Source organism: Phoca vitulina, unplaced genomic scaffold (assembly GCF_004348235.1).
Source record: "Phoca vitulina isolate PV1807 unplaced genomic scaffold, GSC_HSeal_1.0 scaffold58, whole genome shotgun sequence".
Taxonomy (NCBI): Eukaryota; Metazoa; Chordata; class Mammalia; order Carnivora; family Phocidae; genus Phoca; species Phoca vitulina.
In genome coordinates this window covers 5,412,231-5,419,454 of record NW_022589761.1, presented here as the reverse complement: position 1 = coordinate 5,419,454, position 7,224 = coordinate 5,412,231, and positions in this window count along the sequence as shown.

Below are 7,224 nucleotides of genomic sequence, written 5' to 3'. Positions count from 1 at the left end.
GCTGGTACCTAAATTCCCTGAAAGTCACTCTGCCAGAGAGGGAGGGGCTTGCAACAATTGGATAAGGGTTGCACAAATGGCTGCCCACTACTGTGATTTCACCTCTGCAATCAGGTTAGAGCACAGATCCTCAATATTTGGAGAGTGGGGTCCTACCCAGGCTCCCAAAAATTGCATGCATGCTGCTCCAGGGACACACACATAGCTGCCTACCACAGGGCAAGGGGATAAGGGATGGGAGTGGCTACAGTGCTAAGGACTGACACTAACCCAAATTAACTGTAATTTACTACTGCTTAAGCCTTCCTCTGGAAGTTGTAAGCCTTTGAATGGACCCCAGAGTTCCAAAATAATTACAGTAGACACATTCTGCCAGTACAATTGTTGTCAGGGTAGGGAGATTACTTTCTAGTGCTTCCTATCTACTACCTTTCCAGAATCCTTATTCAAATGCACTATAATTTTTTAACCTTTTAATATGTTAAATGACATGGGTTTTTAGCTATTACAAATTAAGCTATGACCATGAATGTACAGGTCTTCATATGGGTCTATGCTTTCATTTCCCTTGTGATAATATCTAGGAGTACAGTACCTTTGTCACAGGGCAGAGAAATATTTAAATTTTTGGAAACTGACAAACTGTGTTCTAAAGTGCTTATACCATGTTACTTTCCCCCAGCAGTGAATGAGTTCCAGTTCTTCCATATATTAGCCAACAATTGCTATGATCAATGTTTTTAATGTTTGTCATTTTAACAGGTAGGTAGTAGTAGATCCTCACTGTGAATTTACCTTGCATTTATCTAATGACTCATGACCTTGAGCATTTTTAAAATGTTATTTACCACCCACCTATCTTTGGTAAAATGTCCTTTCATATCTTTTGCCTTCTTTTGAAATAAATGTTGGTTAATATTTCTATTTTCATGAACAAGAATACAATGAAACAGCAAAGAACTTTGTTGGAACTTCAGTCATTTATCAATGATGTTGTAACTTATTTACTTAATGGGGTAATAAGTTTGAATACTGAAAATATTTCCTTAAAATTTTATGTTGTTCCCAATGGAAAACTATAGACACAATACACTTTTAATTATTAACATAATGTCTACTTTCTTAAATCTTCACAGCTAATAAAACAATAAGTCCAGCTTTGAGCTATAGTGTTTACCATGCAGCCATTTTCAAGCTATGAATGCTGTCCATGAATGGGAAGTTGGGGAACTGTGTGTAGTAGTACACCACTGTATTTTATATCCATCATAGAGATGCAACAGATGTAAATAACTTTATGCACAGGTTTCTAATTCCAAATTTAACTTAATAGATATAGGGCTACACAGGTTACCTATTTTTTATTATGTAAACTTCAGTCATTTATGCCTTTAAAGGAATTTGTCCATTTCATTTAAGTTGTCCATTTATTGGTATAGATAGGTTCATGATTTTCCCTTATTCCCTTTCAATATTTGTATAATCTGTAGTGATGTCTCCTTTCTAATTCCTGATATTTATAATTGGTGTGTTTTCTTTTTTAATGTGATAAATCTTAGCTAGAGGCTTATCTATTTTATTATTCATAAGGCTTTTGGTTTTACCGACTTTATAGTTTAGTCTGTTTACTTCACTGATTTCCATTTAGATTTTTATTATTTTGGTTTTTTTTGCTTTTCTTTCTTTTTTTTTTTTAAGATTTTATTATTTATTTGACAGAGAGAGACACAGCGAGAGAAGGAACACAAGCAGGGGGAGTGGGAGAGGGAGAAGCAGGCTTCCCGCTGAGCAGGAAGCCCAATGCGGGGCTCCATCCCAGGACCCTGGGATCATGACCTGAGCCGAAGGCAGATGCCCAACGACTGAGCCACCCAGGCACCCTGGGGTTTTTTTGCTTTTCCTAGTTTTCATTTTACTTTATTTTTAAGATTTATTTAAAGTAAACCCTACATGCAGCATGGGGCTTGAACTTACAACTGAGTCGAGTCACATGCTCTACTGACTGAACCAGCCAGATGCTCCTTCTTTTCTTGTTTTTTAAATGTGGAAACAGATCCTTTTCTCAGTACTTTTGTTTAATGTTTCCTTATAGTTCACTTAGCCTTCAATCCTGACAATTTCCTCTTATATTTCCTTCTAAATATTTTGTACTTTCACATTTTATTTCAGTCTGTGATCCATTTTAAGTTCATTTTTGTTTAAGGTAAAAGGCTTTTCTTCCTCTTGTGTCTCACATCTGGGCAAGCTGATAAGAAAGCCCTAGTGGTCTCTTCTTTTGCAAGATTCAAACCATGTCAGCCCCTGCCCAAGCAAGGAAATGGTATTTATCTCAGCCCCACCTTCGGGTATTCTGGGTATGCTAGTCTGTTTCTATTAATAATTTAAAAAACTGTACTTGGAAATTTTAATAATAAAAAGTTATAAAATTAATATAGTCCTGTCTGGAGATGACATAAGTGAGCTACATCTCTGGCCTGTTAAAATTTGAGCAATAAAAGAGAATCCAGACCATTATGGATTAAAATACACTGAACACATAAAAATGAGCCCATAAGGAGACTTCTTTAAAAAGATAAGCATAAAGATCTTACATGCCATTACATCTATATGACATGGCAGAAAAATTAAGTATGAAGCTTTATATGAGTTTAAACTTACATGAAAGGATTGAGCAAAGATAAATAAAAATATAAGTGAAATTTCTATAAAGTGGATACATACTGAATTCACACTGGCTGATACTTCTGGGGAGGTAGAATATGTGACTAGGTATTCAGACAAAGAAAAATTTCTCAAACTCTTCCAAAAAAAAACCGAAGAGGAGGAAATCCTTCCAAACTTATTTAAGGCCAGCATTACCCTAATGACAAAACCAGACAAGAACACCACAGAAAAAGAAAATTGCAGGCCAATATCCCTGATGGACATAGATATAAAAATCCTCAACAAAATATTAGCAATCCAAATAAAATAATCTATTAAAAAGAACATACACTGTGATTAAGTGGGATTTATTCCAGGCATGAAAGTATGGTTCAACATCCACAAATCAATCAATGTGACAAACTACATTAACAAAGTGAAGAATCAAAATCATCTGATCATCTCAAAAGTTATAGGAAAAGCATGTGACAAAATTCAACATCAATTTATGATAAAAACTTTCAACAAAGCGGGTACAGTGTGAATATTTCTCAACACAATAAAGGCCATTTATGACAAGCCCACAGCAAACATACTCAACAGTGAAAAGCTGAAAGCTTTTCCTCCATGATCAGGAACAAGACAAAGATGCTCACTCTCTCCACTTTTATTCAACATAGTATTGCAAGTCTTAGCCAGAGCAATTAGGCAAGTAACAGAAACAGAAGGCGCCCAAATTGGAAAGAAAGAAATAAAACTATCACTATCTGTGGACAGTAAGATTTTATATACAGAAAACCCTAAACATTCCACCAAAAAACTATTAGAAACTATAAGCAAATTCAGTAAAGTTGCAGGATACAAAATCAATATACAAAACCAGTTGTGTTTCTATATACCAACAAACTATCAGAAAGAAAAAATTAAGAAAACAATCCCAGGGGCGCCTGGGTGGCTCAGTCGTTAAGCATCTCCCTTCAGCTCGGGTCATGATCCCAGGGTCCTGGAATCGGGCCCCGTGTTGGGCTACCTGATCAGCAGGAAGCCTGCTTCTCCCTCTCCCACTCCCCCTGCTTGTGTTCCCTCTCTCGCTGGTCTCTCTCTGTCAAATAAATAAATAGAATCTTAAAAAAAGAAAGAAAGAAAACAATCCCATTTACAATTACATCAAAAAGAATAAAACAACTAGGAATAAATTTAATCAAGGTGAAAGACCCTTACACTGAAAATTTAAAGACATTGATAAAAGAAATCAAAGAAGACACAAATAAATCTAAAGATATTTCATGCTCATGGATTGGAAGAAATAATATTGTTAAAATGTCCATATTGGGGCACCTGGGTGGCTCAGCTGGTTAAGCGTCTGCCTTTGGCTCAGGTCATGATCCCGGAATCCTGGGATCGAGTCCCGCGTAGGGCTCCCAGCTCAGCAGGGAGCCTGCTTCTCCCTCTGCCTCTCTCTCTTTAAAAAATAAATAAATAAATAAAATGTCCATATTACCCCAAGCAATCTATGGGTTCAGTGCAATCCCTATCAAAATCCCAATGGCATTTTTCACAGAAATAGAACAATCCTAAAATTTGTATGGAACGACTAAATTTGTACTACATAACCAAAGCAATTTTGAGAAAGAAGAACAAAGCTGGAGGCATCATACGTCTTGATTTCAAACTATATTATAAGGCTACAGTAATCAAAACAGTATGGTATTGGCATAAAGCAGACACACAGACCTACACAATGGAATAGAGAGCCCATAAATAAATCCATGCATATGTAGCCAGTTAAATTTATGAGAAAGGAGCCAAGAATATACAATTGGGAAAGGACAGTCTCTTCAATAAATGGTGCTGGGAAAACCAGATAGCCACATGCAGAAGAATGAAACTATACCACTATCTTACACCATTCACAAACTTTAACTCAAAATGGATTAAAGACTTGAATAAAAGATGAGAAACCATAAAACTCCTAGAAGAAAACAGGCAGTAAGCTCCTTGATGTTGCTCTTGGAGATATTTTTTGGATTTGACTCCAGAGACAATGGCAGCAAAAGTAAACAAATGGGACTAGATCAAACTAAAATGCTTCTGCACAATGAAAGAAATCAACAATATAAAAAGGCAACCTACTGAATGGGAGATGATGTTTGCAAATGATACATTTGATAAGGGGTTAATATCCAAAATATATAAAGGAATTATACAACTTGGTAGCAAAAAACAATCCAATTAAAAAATGGGCAGAAGATCTGAACAGAGATTTTTCCAAAGAAGACATATAGATGGTCAACAGGCATATGAAAAGATGCTTATTACCAATCATCAGGAAAATGCAAATCAAAACCACAATGAGATATCACCTCACACCTGTCAGAATGGCTATTAGCAAAAAGACAAGAATTAACAAATGTCAATGAGAATGTGGAGAAAAGGGAATCCTCATGCATTGTTGATGAAAAATGAAAAATATAACTACCATACAATCCAGCATTTCCATTTCTAGGTATTTATCCAAAGAAAATGAAATCACTAATTGAAAAAGATATATGCACCCCTATGTTCATTGCAGTATTATGGAAACAATCAATGGATGAATGGATAAAGAAAATGTGGTATTTATATACAATGGAATACTATTCAGCCATAAAAAAGAATAAAATCTTGCCATTTACAACAACATGGATAGATCTTGAGGGTATTATGTTAAGTGATATAAGTCAGGAAAAAACAAATACCGTATGATTTCACTTATATGTGGAATATAGAAAAACAAACAAAACTCATAGATGCAGAGAACAAATTTGTGGTTGCCAGAACGGGGGTGGGTGAAATGGGCGAAGGAAGTCAAGATATAACTTCTAATCATTAAATAAATAAGTCATGGGGATATAATGTACAGTATGGTGGCTATAGTCAACAATATTTATGATATATGTAACTTTATATAATGATAGGAGGAAACCTGACATTATAGTGATCATTTTACAGTGTATATACAAATGTTGAATCATTATGTTGTATACCTGAAAATGTTATGTCAATTATGCCTCAATTAAAAAAAAAAAAACCATGGAAAAATATCACTAAAACAGCTGACTTAAAACTGTATGTGCTTCAGATTATGGTAGAGTTGTGTTTTGTACCATCATTTCTTTGGATAATACCAAATATCAGTATCTATAAGCATATTTTTGGAGGTTGCATAGTTTACACAGAAAGGAAACAATTGAAATCCATCAAAATGAGTACTATATAGTAGCAAAATGGAAAAGATAAATGGAGACAGTAAGTACTCAGATGATGGTGTGAGTGGTCATCATGGTAGGGGAGCGTCTGGGTGGAGGCTGGGGCTGTGAGTATGTTGGATTTACTCCTACTGCCTGTACAACATAAACACTATGGAGCCCATGGAGTCCAAAATATGTAATCAAGAAGGAAACAGGAATTGATAGAGTTTGGTTATAAACGAATCAGAACTTGTTGAATGGTCTCAATCATTATTCATAATTTTTTTCTGATACATCCAATCTTCCTTAGACCAGTAATAGGTATAATGATGTTTATCAGGAGGTGGAAGATTCATTTTTGACAAAAGTTCAAAGGCAATTCAATAAAGAAAGGATAACCTTTGCAACAGGTGGTGTTGGAACAACTGGACATCCAAATGCAAAAAATGAACCTCGACCTATAACCTCACATATTACACAAAAATTATTTCAAAATGAATCATAGACACAAAATGTTAAAGTATAAAACTCCGAGAAGGGAATACAGGAAAAAAAATCTTCATGACCTTGGGTTAGGCGAAGAGTTCTAAGTTAAAACACCAAATGCACTATCCATAAGGTAAACTGATAAAATGGGAGTATATGAAAATTAAATACCTTTGCTCTATAAAAGATAGTTAAGATAATGAAAAAGACAAACTGGATTGGACAAAATATATTTATAAATCACACATCTAACAGAGCTTATATCTAGAATATATAAAGAACTCTTCAAAACTCAACAGTATGAGAACAAACAGCCCAATAAATAAATGCTTCACAAGATATGTGGATGTCAAATAATCACTTGAAAAAGTGGCGAACATATTAGCCACTAGGAAAATGCAAATTAAAAACACAGTGAGGTACCATCAGACACCTATTAGAGTAACTGAAAACAAAAACAAACTGACAATACCAAGTGCTGGCAACAGTGTAATAACTGGAACTTTCATACATTGATGTTGGGAATGTAAAATAATACAGTCACTTGGGAAAATAGTTTGGTAATTTCTTGTAAAGTTAAAAACATGTAGTTACCATATGACAGCATCTCTACTCCTAGGTATTTACCTAAAGAAATGAAAATGTCCACACAAAAGTACAAACAGTGCCTTTATTCATGATTGCCAAAACCTGGAAACAACCCAAACTGCTATCATCTGGTGAATGGATAAACAGATTGTGGTTCACCCATAAGGACTACTACTCAACAATAAAAACAAATGAACAACATATATATATGTGTGTGTGTGTGTGTGTGTGTGTGTGTATGTATATATATATTCATTTGTTATATATTGTTATATAT